The sequence below is a fragment of the Sapajus apella genome, unplaced genomic scaffold, assembly GCF_009761245.1.
Source record: "Sapajus apella isolate SASKATOON/1434 unplaced genomic scaffold, GSC_monkey_1.0 scaffold32, whole genome shotgun sequence".
Classification (NCBI taxonomy): Eukaryota; Metazoa; Chordata; class Mammalia; order Primates; family Cebidae; genus Sapajus; species Sapajus apella.
In genome coordinates, this window is record NW_022436972.1 from 7,316,320 (window position 1) to 7,331,609 (window position 15,290).

Genomic DNA, 15,290 nt, shown 5'->3' on the forward strand with positions numbered 1-15,290 from the left:
GAAGGCCATTACTCTAAGTGAAGTGACTCAGGAATGTGAAAATAAATACAGTATATTCTCACATATAAGTGGGAGCTAAACTATGGGTACACAAAATCATACAGGGTGGTATAATGGACTCTAGACTTAGAAGGGGGATGATGGACAAAAATCTATATATGGAGTACAATGTACACAACTAGGGTGACAGGTGTACTAAAAATCTCAGATTTCACCACTATATAATTTGCCTATATAACCAAAAACCACTTGTACTCAAAAAGCCATTGAAATATTTTATATATATATATATATAATTTATCCATATTACATATAAATACATATAATAAAGGACTGGTATACAAAATATACAAAAGAAAACTCTTATAGCTCAACAATAAGAAAGTTCAATTTAAAATGGGGGAAAATCTGAACAGACACCTCATTAAAGAAGACACGCAGATGGCCAATAAATATATGAGAAATTGCCAACATCGTATATCTTGAGAGAAGTGGAAGTTAAAACAACAATGAAATACCACTATACACCTATTAGAATGACTAAAATTCCAGACACTGGCAACATTGAATCTGACAAGGATGTAGAGTAACAAGCGCTCTCATTCATTGCTGATGAAAATGCAAAATGGTATAGCTGCTTGGGAATACAGTTTGACAATTTCTCATGTAATTAAATATACTCTTAATATAAGATCCAGCAATTGCACTCCTTGGCATTAACCCAAATGAATTGAAAACTTATATTTACACACAAAAAATTGCATGTGAATGTTTATAGCAGATTTACTCAGAATTACCAAAACTTGGAAGCAACTAAGATGTCCTTCAGTAGATGAATTAATAAACAAACTATGATATAGTCATACAATGGAATATTATTCACTGATTATCAATCCCCCCCAAAAAACATGGAGGAAACTTAAATACATGCTGCTGAGTGAAAAAAGGTGATCTGGAAAGGCTACACCCTATATAATTCCAACTAAATAACATTCTGAAAAAGGCAAAACTACGGAGATGGTAAAAAGATCAGTGGTTGCCATGGGCTTAGTGGGAAGGGAAGGAGGGATGAGTAAGTGAATGGAGAGGGCATTTTTAGGAAGGTGAAACTATTCTGTACAATACTGTAATGGTGGGTACATAATATATTTGTCAAAACCCATAGAACACACAACACAGCATGAACCTTAATATGAACTATGGACTTTTATTAATAAATTATGTATCAATATTGGCTCATCTATTTTAATAAATGTACTACATGAATGAAAGATGTTAATAATAGAAGAAATGAGCAGTATTGTGGAGGGCAGCAGGAGAAAGAGAAAGGTATATAGGAACTCTGTATTTTCCACTTATTTTTTCTGTAAACTTGAAGCTGCTCTAAAAAATAAAGCCTATTCAAAAATCTGTATGATTCAAGGCCAGGTTGGCACACATTTTATCTCTGTTTATAAGCAAGATAGACTTATTATAGTGTAATTATTCAGAATTAGAAAACATACATACATATACACCTGTTTATCTCTCCCAGGGGAATACAAAAACGTATCCAAACTATAAGAATTAAATGACTACTCCTTAAGAAACCCAAGCCATAAAGACTTAGAATATTCTTACAAAATTAGTTTAAATTGTCTTGAACACATTAATGTTCTTCTGTTTAATTCAGTACTTGCTAATCTAGTTTAAATAAGGAGATTTTGATTTATTAAATATATCCTAACCACAATGAGAAAATTTTTTGACAATTAATTTTAAAATTAGCCATTTTCTCATGCTTATTTTATCCATAATTTAGCTTCTGAGAACAGAGGATGATTGTCAGAACAATTCAGTAATTAGTATTTATCAATCCTTCATTAAAACTTTAATCCTAAAATATAGTTATAGAAGAAGATCTGTGTAGACAATTACTCAAGACTTTTCCCCCCATACTTATAGAGTAGACCTGTAAAATTCTAAACAAAAATGTTTGAAGTGTTTCAAATCAATGTATTTTTTGAGGGTGGAATGAATTCCCAATGGGCCCAAGATCAACTCTATAATCTGTCTTGGCAGTTAATTATTATAATAGACTAACCCTATTACATTCTATATAAAAATTATACTTGACCAGCAACATTCATTTGAATTTGTTAGTTCTAAATGGGATTTTATTTCTGTTGCATTATAAAAACTGGTATTTCAATTTATGTACTCTTCATCCTATTTACATAGATTGTATATACTTAATGTTAAGCTATGAATATTGCAAATATTATAAATACCAGGTAACTGATCTATGTTCTAGAACAACACGGGAGGAAATTTTTTTTTGTGGCAAAGTACTTCAAGGAAAGGTGATAACAAATATCAAAAATAAATGATTTGATGAAGAGTTATGTTTCATGACAACAGCGCATGTACATATTAACAGGTATTTGCAGAATGAAAGACTGGATGAATATATACTCCTAATTTAATAAAATGATAAAGGAAAGTTACTAACATTTACTGAACATCTACTATGTACTAGGCACTCTGTGCACTATCATGAAACAGCACAGCAAACTCTTATTATACAAACAATTAAAGATGAAAAAGGCTAAGTAGCTTGCCCAAGTTTACACAGCTATTAAGTGGCAGAGTTGGAATGCAAACTGGGAATGTTTCTGACCCTTGTTCTTACTTTCATTCCTTCTATGTTGACTAATAGAGATGAATACTAAGATCTGAAAATTTGAAATCATGACATCCTCAAACATGGGTAAAAAATCCTCTCCTCTCCTAGTTTTGGGATGTACTCTGTGCCTAGCAGAAGAAGGTAGAATTAAGAGCATGCTAATAATTCTTAAAATACTGCAGTGAGTATATCTACAAATACCTGTTAATATGTACATGCCAAACACTGTGGCAATCAAACATAACTCTTCATCAAATCATTTATTTTCTATATTTGTATCACCTTTGCCTTGAAGTACTTTGACATACAAAAAAATAATTCCTTCCAGGTTGTTCTGGAACATATATCATATTTTGACTTTTCTTTGGTACAACACATTATGAGCTACCAGGCCTGGTCCATAATTATTTTTATTTTCATTCATTTATCAATAGATATGAGTTATTTCCATCTTTCAGTTATGAACAATGATGTTATGAGCATGGATGTACAGATATCTGTTTGTGTCCCTGATTTCAATTTTTTAGGGTAATGCCCAGAGGTAGAATTGCTAGATCAAATCATAATTCTATCTGTAATTTTCTGAGGAGCTGCCATACTATTTTCCATAGTGATTGTACCATTTTACATTCCCACAAGCAGTGTGCAAGGGTTCAATTCTCCTTATCTTTACTAACACTTGTTATTTTGTCTTCTTTTCTTTTTTTATAGTAGCCATCTGTATTAGCTCATTCTAACATTACTATATTAAAAAAAACCCTGAGATAAATTCCAAAGAAAAGAGATTTAATTGGCTCCTGGGTCTGCAGGCTGTCCAGGAAGCATGATGATGGCATCTGCTTAGCTTCTGGGGAGGCCTTAGGAAACTTATAAACATGGTGGAAGGCAAACGAGGAGCCATGGCCAGAGCAGGAAAAAAAAGAGAGAGGGTACCACACACTTTTAAACAGCCAGATCTCATGATGATTCACTCCCTATCATGTGTCTATAATTTAAGCACTTTGGGAGGCCAAGGCAGGTGGATTCTTGAGCTCAGGAGCTCAAGAGCAGCCTGGACAACATGGTGAAACCCAGACTCTACAAAAAATATGAAAATTCCCAATACTATTTATTAAATAGGGAATCCTTTCCCCCTTGCTTGTTTTTGTCAGGTTTGTCCAAGATCAGATGGTTGTAGATGTGTGGCATTACTTCTGAGGCCTCTGTTCTGTTTCATTGGTCTATATCTCTGTTTTGGCACCAGTACCATGCTCTTTTGATTACTGTAGCTTTGTAGTATAGTTAGAAGTCAGGTAGTGTGATGCCTCCAGCTTTGGTTTTTTTGCTTAGGATTGTCTTGGCTATGTGGGCTCTCTTTTGGTTCCATATGAAGTTTAAGGTGTTTTTTCTAGTTCTGTGAACAAGGTCAATGGTAGCTTGATGGGGATAGCACTGAATCTATAAATTACGTTTAACATTATGGCCATTTTTATGATATGATTCTGCCTAACCATGAGCATGGAATGTTTTTCTATCTGTGTCCTCTCTCATTTCCTTGAGCCGTAGTTTGTACTTCTCCTTGAAGAGGTCCTTCACATTCCTTGCTAGTTGTATTCCTAGGTATTTTATTCTCTTTGTAGCAATTTTGAATGAGAGTTCACTCATCATTTGCCTCTGTCTGTTATTGGTGTAGAGGAATGCTTGTGATTTTTGCACATTGATTTTGTATCCTGAGACTATGCTGAAGTTGCTTATCAGCTTAAGGAGATTTTGGGCTGAGATGATGGGGTCTTCTAACTATACAATCATGACATCTGCAAATAAAGACAATTTGACTTCCTCCTTTCCTAATTGAATACCCTTTATTTCTTTTTCTTGCCTGATTGCCCTAACCAGAACTTCTAATACTATATTGAATAGGAGTGGTGAGAGAGGGCATCCTTGTCTTGTGCCTGTTTTCGAAGGGAATGCTTCCAGTTTTTGCCCATTTAGTATGATACTGGCTGTGTGTTTGTCATTAATAGCTTTTATTATTGTGAGATACATTCCATTGATACCTAGTTTATTGAGATACCTTCCATTGATACCTAGTTTATTAGCATAAAGGGCTGTTGAACTTTGTCAAAGGCCTTCTCTGCATCTGTGGAGATAATCATGTGGATTTTGTCTTTGGTTCTGTTTATGTGATGGATTACATTTAATAAATGGTGTTAAGAAAACTGGCTAGCCATATGCAGAAAGCTGAAACTGGATCCCTTCCTTGCACCTTATACAAAAATTAACTCCAGATGGATTAAAGATTTAAACATAGGACCTAACACCATAAAAACCCTAGAAGAAAACTTATAAACATATTTTCATATTTTCTGTAGAGTCTGGGTTTTACCATGTTGCCCAGGCTGCTCTTGAGCTCCTGAGCTCAAGCAATCCACCTGCCTTGGCCTCCCAAAGTGCTTAAATTACAGACACATGATAGGGAGTGAATCATCATGAGATCTGGCTGTTTAAAAGTGTGTGGCACCCTCTCCCTTTCTTGCTCCTGCTCTGGCCATGGCTCCTCATTTGCCTTCCACCATGTTTATTCGGGACATAGGCATAGGCAAGGACTTCATGACTAAAACACCAAAAGCAATGGCAACAAAAGCCAAAATAGACAAATGGGATCTAATTAAGCTTAAGAGTTTCTGCACAGCAAAAGAAACAATCATTAGAGTGAACCAGCAACGAACAGAATGGGAAAAAATTTTGCAATCTACCCATCTGACAAAGGGCCAATAACCAGAATCTACAAAGAACTTAAACAAATTTACAAGAACAAACAAACAACCCCATCAAAAAGTGGGTGAAGGATATGAGCAGACACTTCTCAAGAGAAGGCATTTATGTAGCCAACAAACATATGAGAAAGGCTCATCATCACTGGTCATTAGAGAAATGCAAATCAAAACCACATTGAGTTATCATCTCATGCCAGTTAGAATGGTAATCATTAAAAATCAGGAGACAACAGATGCTGGAGAGGATGTGGAAAAATAGAAACACTTTTACACTGTTGGTGGGAGTGTAAATTAGTTCAACCATTGTGGAAGACAGTGTGGCGCTTCCTCAAGGATCTGGAGCTAGAAATACCATTTGACCCAGCAATTCCATTACTGAGTATATAACCAAAGGATTATAAATCATTCTACTATAAAGACACATACACATGTATGTTTATTGCAGCACTGTTCACAATAACAAAGACTTGGAACCAACCCAAATGCCCATTAAAGATAGACTGGATAAAGAAAATTTGGCACATATATACCATGGAATACTATGCAGCCTTTAAAAAGGATGAGTTCGTGTCCTTTGCAGGGACATGGATGAAGCTGGAAACTATCATTCTCAGCAAACTGACACAAGAATAGAAAACCAAACACCGCATGTTCTCACTCATAAGTGGGTGTTGAACAATGAGAACACATGGACACAAGGAGGGGAACATCACACACCAGGACCTGTCAGTGGGGTGGGAGGGGGGTTAGGGGAGGGAAAGCAGGGGGTGGGGGGATAGGGGAGGACTAACATTAGGAGAAATACCTAATGTAGATGACGGGTGGATGGATGCAGCAAACCACCATGGCACATGTGTACCTATGTAACAAACCTGCATGTTCTGCACATGTACCCCAGAATTTAAAGTATAATTTAAAAAAAATACAAAAGTCATCCAGGTATGGTGGTAACATGCCTGTAGTCCCAGCTACTCGGCACCCTAAGGTGGGAGGATCACTTGAACCAAGGAGGCGGAGGTTACTGTGAGTTGAGATTGTGCCACTGCACTGTGGCCTGGATGAGAAAGCCAGACTCTGTCTCAAAAAAAAATGTAGTATACATATATATACAATGAAATATTATTTAGCCTTAAAAAGGAGAGAGATTCAAATTCTGACACATGTTACATCATGGATGAACTCTGAAGATATTATGCTAAGTTACATAGGCAGATATAAAAGGAAAATACTGTATGATTTCACTTATATGAAGTACTTAGAGTAGGAAATTTCATTTACAGGGAAGAGCATGGCAGTGTCCAGGAACTGGGGGCAGAAGGAATGGAAAGTTACTGTTTGATGGGTATGAAGTTTTAGTATGGGCAGGTGAAAAATTCTAGAGACAGTGGTGGTAATGGATGCACAACATTGTGAATGGATTTAATGTCACTTAAGAATGATTAAAATAGTAAATTGTATCATATATATGTTTTACTGCAATAAGAATATAATAAAAAATTTTAAATTAAGTAAAAATATAACTGGAAATGACCAAGAGATTCACAGCACTCCTTGATTTGTGTGTGTGCAGAAGCTGACGCCACAAGAGATTAAACTTCTGAGTTAAGAAAACACACCTAGTTAATATGGCATAGCTAAAACTAGAACCCCACACCCTGAGGCTCCAAAACCAGGGGATTTCCATTATCCCAAGGTTATGCCCCTTTCCTGCTAAGTTGCTTATTTCACTTAGCCACTTTGATTTCTAGCCTTCTCAGAAAGCTCTGGCATGTCCCCAGGCATGATTCTATATAACTACAGCCTGTTTTTTTTTTTTATGATCGTTGACATTTTTGATACATGGCCCTTTCTAGGAAAAGGGAAGGATTGCTAATCTTCCAACAAAAATACTAGCGGATTTCCAATTCTCAATACTGCATTACTTATGGCTGGATAATATTCTGAGATAGGCTGGCATAGTTTGACATCTGGAATACGGTGTCTTAACCCAGCATGCCAATGTAGTGAAAGAGCCAGGTGTTAAATAAGCACAAAGAGCAGTGATCTGATCTTTTCCTTTCTTGTTAATTTCTTGTTAAACTAGATGACTGAAGTCCTGCAACATATTTTGACGAGGGGTGATCACAGCAAGCTTATGACCCTGATAGACAGATCCTAGCACCTGCATTCATCCCTGTGGGACTCCCCTGCCCCATCCTAGCTTAGGTGAACCTGCTCTGACATTGGTTCTCATGGGAGACTCCTGCCAGTCATACAAAATACTGGTATGTGACAGCAGTCCTACTCACGAGTATCCCTATTCAATTTTCTCTTAGTTGGCTGGGCACAGTGGCTCATGCCTGTAATCCCAGCACTTTGGGAGGCCGAGGCTAGTGGATCACCTAAGGTCAGGGGTTTGACATCAGCCTGACCAACACGATGAAACCTGTCTTACTACTAAAAATACAAAAATTATCCAGGTGTGGTGGCAGGCACCTGTAATCCCAGATACTCGGGAGGCTGAGGCAGGAGAATTGCCTGAACCCAGGAGGCGGTGGTTGCAGTGAACCAAGACCATGCCATTGTACTCCAGCCTGGGTGACAGAACGAGACTGTCTCAAAAAAACAAACAAACAAACAAAAAAAAAAAACCTCTTAGTTTCAGGCACTTCCCTTGTAGTTAAAATCTTGCAACACTGGTGTCTTCATGTGACTATGGCCAATCTGTAGTGGAATTATGTAAAGCCCACGTCTAGGAGCAGACATCATGGGGCTTTCTTTACTCAGTCTCTACTCCTAAGATCAGTCCTGCAAGCTTGGTCTCATGTTGAAGATTGAGAAACAGAGACTCAGATTTAATAAGTTTTATCAAATTCCTTATAAACAATCCACATACCTTAAGTCCTAACCTCTCACACATTCTAATCATGGCTGGCCCATAAGCATTCCTTCAGTATTCCGAACTCCAGATGGTCATTCACACCTTTTCCCTGACTAGAGCAGTGCTTCTCAAGCTATAATGTGCACGGGGATCACCTGAATGGCTTGATAAAATGCAGATTTTGATTCATAAGGTCTGAGACGGAGCATAAGATTCTGCATTTCCAACATTTTTCCAGATGCTGCCAATGTAGCTGAATCCAGATAATAACTTGAGAAGCAAAGCTCTAGAACTGTGCTTCCCAGCAAGGTAGTCTTCAGCCACAAATTGTGATCACACCCTTGAAATGTACTAGTATGAACTGAGATGTGCTTTCAGTGTAAAAGACACACCAGATTTTGAAGACATAGTCTAAAAAGTAGATAAAATATCTCACAATTTTTATATTGATCACATGTTGAAATAATATTTTGAATATATTGGGTTAAATAAAAAGTACAATTAAAATCAACATCTCCTTTTTTCACCTTTTTAAATTAAAGATTAGAAAATTTAAATTAATACATATGTTTCATATTGTATTTCTAATGGACATAACTGCTCTAGAGAATTCTTTTAAATCTTCTCTTTACATTTATCATTTAGCACATACTGCCTTGTGTTGTTAAAAGTCACACATGCAGCCGGGCGTGGTGGCTCACTCCTGTAATCCCAGCACTTTGGGAGGCCAAGGTGGGTGGATCACGAGGTCAAGAGATCGAGACAATCCTGGTCAACATGATGAAACCCCATCTCTACTAAAAATACAAAAAATTAGCTGGGCATGGTGGCGCGTGCCTGTAATCGCAGCTACTCAGGAGGCTGAGGCAGGAGAATTGCCTGAACCCAGGAGGCGGAGGTTGCGGTGAGCCAAGATCGCGCCATTGCACTCCAGCCTGGATAACAAGAGCGAAACTCCATCTCAAAAAAAAAAAAAAAAAAAAAAGTCACATATGCACATCTTGCTGGCTATACGGTGAGCTCTTGAAAGTCTTGGCTTGTATATCATTCCTCATTGTGTAAGACTATATTTTATTCCTCCTTGTAGCTACAGCCCCCAAAAAAGTACCTACCTTCTAATAGATTCTCAGTGATCATTACAGAATAAAATTTGAGCCCTTTTGAAATTCTGCAGTGCTTAGCACAATGCATCTCTAATAGGAGGTCCCAGATTAAGGCATTGGTCAGTTCCAGCCAACCTCAGTACTTTACTCACAGTGTTTATGGATTGCCTGACCTGCTGTCCTCTCGGCTAAGAAAATTCTCAATAACTATAATATAAATCTAATCAAAACACGATTAGGAAGGCAAACTACTGTAAAAAAGCCATCATCTAATGCATTCCTAAAAGAGATTTGGGGATTATCTGCACCACTGGTTTCCTCCTTCAGGATAATTAAAAGTTGATTGAAAGAGAATTGCTTAAAAATAAAGAAGGTGACTGTTTCTTTTACAATACCATTGTCATAATTGAAACACAGAAACTGAGAAGGCCCTTGGCTAGATTTAAGGTACACATCACAAATATTATGTCAAACAGGATTTAAGAAACATTTACTCATCTTCAATTTGAGGTTCAAGGATCGCTTCCTCCTAGAGTTAAATGCACTTCCTGGTACATCTTCATTCATCCCTTATTCACTCATTCATTCACTCACTTGCTTACTACTTATTCACCTCCTCACTTAACTCACAGGCTCATTTTTTTCAACAAGCAACTTTCTGGGCACCTATAATAAATCAAGTGCTGGTGATTTCAGCACTCATAAGCTAGTCTAGTGTAAGGGACAAACATAATTTCTTAAGTAAAAGGGAGTTTCCAGACCATCCTCTTTGCTTACTAATCTCTGAACTGAATCTCGTACTTTGCTCTACTTTTCTGACCATTTATTCATTAGTATCAACATATAAAGAATTTCAAAGGTTTTTTTTTTTTTTAAAACATACCTAACATTGAAGACGATTTGAGAATTTAAATCTATTCTTTTCCAACCTGCAATTTTTAAGTCTCCTGGTACTTGTATAACACAGCAATACTTTGGAAAAAAGTTCCTTAAAATTTAACATATACAACTGTTATATTCTAATAAAGTTTGGAATTTTGCATTCATTTCATTATTAATACATGCCTCATTCTTGTCAGTAGCATTCTCTTCCATATCTCACCTTACCCATGCAAGAGCTGCAGTTTCCCTGCAAGGCAAGGCAAAGCCAAGCCAGATGCACAATCAAAATCCTTGTTTGCAAGGACTCGGGCCGGTTGTTCACAGGCATCATTCATTTACCCTGTCTTCCAGAAAGGAAGGTCCAGCTAATAGTGATTATCTGAAGTCACATTTATTAAAGCAAACTCTCTCTGTTGAAACTTTACCTTATTTATCATGTAAAAAAAGATGAAATTCTAGTTTGGAAACTCATTTGCAATAAGAAATGTGTATTTGCATGTGTAATATGCATATATCAGCATATCTTGATGGGATCGTATATCTCCTGCCACAATGTAAGTTCTTGTCTTTTTTAGCATTGTACTCCTCAGAGTATGCTCAAGAAAGTTTTCTAAATTGAAATGGAATCTACAACCTCATAAGCTAGGCATGATAGAAGCAAGAGGCATTTTATTTCTAGGTCTCATTTCATCACTGTCATCACAACAAATTTAACATTCCGTATTTTCTGAGAAAAATAATCTATTTGATATCCCATAGTAATCATATCCTGGGAGAAAAGGGATTCTGTTCATTTTTCAGGAGCCTCACATGTCTGTGCATTTGGGGAGCTCTCTGCAGCTAGGCTTTATACACGATGGTCATTGATCTAGTGGTGACATTGGAACAGGATAAAATTAATTTCTTGCCCTGAGAAATATTGAAGGAAAAAAAAAGAAACATAAAAATCTATTATTTGGACAGCTTTAAGCTTTGACCTACTCAGCAAAGCTAATGCAATAGTGATGTTCACTCATTAATTAAAATTCTTCTGGTATGAATTTTGTATTAATTATGTATTTTATATTCATATTATGCATTACCTATTACAGGCTTGTATGCCCACAGCACTAATGCTAGTAATTAAAGATCTGTTGGCAGCCTGCTTTTTAGCAACATGGTTTTGAATCATAGGAAGCTGAAATCTGGCATACGATTTGTCATTCATGCTGAAGTGACTTTTTTTCCCCCCCTCCAAAACTCAGTTAGAATTAGTTCATGTTATTTTAGTTAAAAAGCAACAAAACCAAATGGTTTGTTGCTTTACATTGGCTTTGGGACCAGTGGATCAAATTTTAAAATTCTGCCTTAAAATATAAATTTTTGGCTTTTCATACATATGAATCAAATCCCTTTGGTATTCAAAGAATAAAAATTATTCTTTAGTTTGTATCAGTTTTAAAGTTACTATATTGTATCATATGTTTATTTGTTTTAGTCGTAAAAAAAAAAAAATAGACCCAACAGGTTATTTCAGACCTGAGACCTGGAGAGTCTGGAGTCCTGAGATAATCAGAAAGAGACACTGTATTGTGTAGGTGCTCAGCAATGGGAGAGAATTCCTGGGCCTCATGCCCTTGCCAGGGGTCAATTGTTTACAGGACAATGAGAGACTCCAGAGATCCAAGATATGGTTGTGAGCCCAGAGGATCCAACATTTTGGAACTAGAATGCTCTTTTGAGGATTTTTATAAATCATTCTATTATAAGGACACATGAACACAAATGTCCATTGCACCACTGTTTACAATAGCAAAGACTTGGAACCAACCCAAATGCCCATTGATGATAGACCGGACAGGGAAAATGTGGCACATATACACCATGGAATACCATGCAGCCATAAAAAATGATGAGTTGGTGTCCTTTGTAAGGATATGGATGAACCTGGAAACCATCATTCTCAGCAAACTGACACAAGAATAGAAAATCAAACACCGCATGTTCTCACTCATAGGTGGGTGTTGAACAACGAGAACATGTGGGCATAGGGAGGGGAGCATCACACACTGGGGTCTGTGGGAAGGAAGTAGGGGAGGGATAGTGGGGGGTAGGGAGTTTGGGAGGGATAACATGGGGAGAAATGTCAGATAAAGGTGATGGGGAGGAAGGCAGCAAATCACATTGCCATATATGTACCTATGCAACAATCTTGCATGTTCTTCACACGTACCCAAAACCCTAAAATGCAATAAAATATATATTTTTAAAAAATCTTTTATTTTATAAGGAGTGCAATAAACAGGTTAAATACTTGCTTAAGATCATAGGGCTTATTAAGAACTAACTCCTGATTCCTTGGCCAATTTTCTGACACCAGCATACGCTGAGAATCTGAGTAACTTAATGAGTTGAAATAGTTTTAATTTGATGTGAAAGTTTTCAATGTAATTTAGCAAATGCTTATTGAATACCTTCTACAAAGTGACACTAATGCAGGCCTAACACCCAAACCCTCTCAATAGTTCTGGGAAACAGGCTAGAGTGGATTAGAAAAAAGGCAGGAGGACTAGGTTGTATCAATCCCTCCAGAGCCCCAACACATCATGGGGAGAGGCTGAAGACCATGGGGATGCAGAAATGGAGGTGGGCACCTAGGAGAGGGGTGGGAAGAGTTCCAGAGATGCTTAATGGGTGCAACAGGTCAATATGCCAAGGTTGAGGAGCTGATAAATGTGTCTCTATGAGCCAAGGCTGACAATTATGTCAATTCAGCCAGATTATGGGGTAGAAGATTTGGAAGATGTTGACTTTTGTATACCTTTATTTTTCATTTTTTATTCATACGGCACCTAGCTCTGTCGCCCAGGCTGGAGTGCAGTGTTGTTATCTCAGCTCAGTTCAACCCCTGCCTTCTGAGAGGTCGCACTCATTCAAGCAATTCTCTTGGCTCAGCCTCCTGAGTAGCTGGGATTACAGGCACCTGCCACCACACCTGGCTAATTTTGTATTTTTAGTAGAGATGGGGTTTCACCATGCTGTTCAGGCTGGTCTCGATCTCCTGACCTTAGGTGATCCGACTGCCTCAGCCTCCCAAAGTGCTGCTGGGATTAGCACTTTGGGAGGCTGAGGCAGTTGGATCACCTGAGGTCCGGAGTTTACTTTTAAACTGTCAGAACTTATCTGAGCTTTTTCACCCATAACCTTGAAACAAAATTTTCTCTGGAATAATGGAGACCCACAGGACATACATGCATAGATTCAGCCCCATGCCAGTCTTGCCTTCCTAAGGAAGATTTAAGAGGCCCTGCTCAATCCTAAGAAAACACATTCTTTGACTGAAGTAATAAATACCAATAGCAGTTTCTCCTTGTTCCTGAGATCAATCTCTCCCAAATTGCTGCATTCCTACACATTTTCCAATATCTAGATTGGATTCCTGTGTCAGGATTCACCTTACAGGACATCTCATCTCTCTAAAGATAGGATCAGTCCCCATCTCCCTCACCCAGGGCTGACATAGTCCCCTGGTGGCAGTTGCCTGAGCTCATCAAATAGCACCTACTTCTAATCTCCACGGTGTTATTCCATCTAGCCATGAAGATACACAGTATACCCGAGCCTTGCTGAAAGATGATAGGTTTTGGATTCAGCCAGACCTGCCAGCTAAATGCCACCAGGGGTCTTATTAGGAGGACCAGCTCTGCCAAGCCTCTTTCTACCACAGTGAATCATCTCATTTCTGGTTGGATCACAGGATCTCACAGAAGCTTTAGGAGGATGATCTACTAAAACTGTCAACTTTAAAGTTTGTTTTTCACTAGACCTTATTAAAACATTTAGGTTACTCTTTAAAATTATTTATTTTCTAAACATTGTGGCTAAATATACATAACAAAATTTGTCATTTTAATGATTTTAAAGTGTACAGTTCAGTGGCATTAAATATATTAACACTGTTGTGCAACCATCACCATCACCCATATCCAGAAATTTTTATCTTCTCACACCGAATTCTACCCATTAAACACTAACTCCCCATTCCTGCCTCTCTTTGGCCCTGGCAACCACCAATTTACTTTCTGTCCATAAAGTTCCCTACTCTAAGTACCTTATGTGAGCAGAATTATGCAGCTCTTGTCCTTTGTAACTGGTTCACTGAGCAGAATGTCTTTAAGTTTCATCCATGTTATGGCATACTGCTCCCTTTTTAAGGCTGAATAATATTCCACTGTATGTGTGTACTGCATTTCTTCATGCATTTCTCTGTCTACGGACACTTGGGTTGCTTTTCCCTTTTCGCTATGGTGAAGAATGCTGCTGTGAACATAGGTGCACAGATATCTGTATCCCTGCTTTTGTTTCTTTGGCGTAGATATCAGAAATGGAATCGAACATATGGCAATTCTAGCTTTAATTTTCTGAGTAACTTCCAAACTGTTTTAGGATTACCCTTTAGACTTGATATTGAACAATAAATTTTCTATTCCCACTTCTTCATATAGACATAGTTCAGAGATAACAGTAAAATGATTCTGAATGCATGCATGCTTATTGAGGTTAGGAGAAAAAGTTATTTCATTATTTTAGCTTCTGGGCTGGGACACTTTCAGGCTGCTTGGTGCCAGGGGGCTGCCCGTTATTTCATTATTTTTAAAAGAGAGCTTATGTGTGTTGAAGTCTGGGCAAATAAAAGTATGTTAGAGCCTATTAGAAAATAAAAACAAAACAAATACCTCTTATCTACTAAGACCTAACTATGTAGATCATCTAGAGAACATGTCAGCTAGAGCAATCCACTATGGTTTTCACATTGTCTTACTGGCATAATATGATGCTTTTTACATAAGGACAGTAAAAGTTGAAAATTAAATGAATCTGCTGGGCATGGTGGCTCACACCTGTAATCCTAGCACTTTGGGAGGTTGAGGCAGACAGATCACGAGGTCAAGAGATTGAGACCATCCTGGACAACATGGTTAAACCCCATCTCTACTAAAAATACAAAAACGGGCGTGGTGGCAAGTGCCTGCAATCACAGCTAA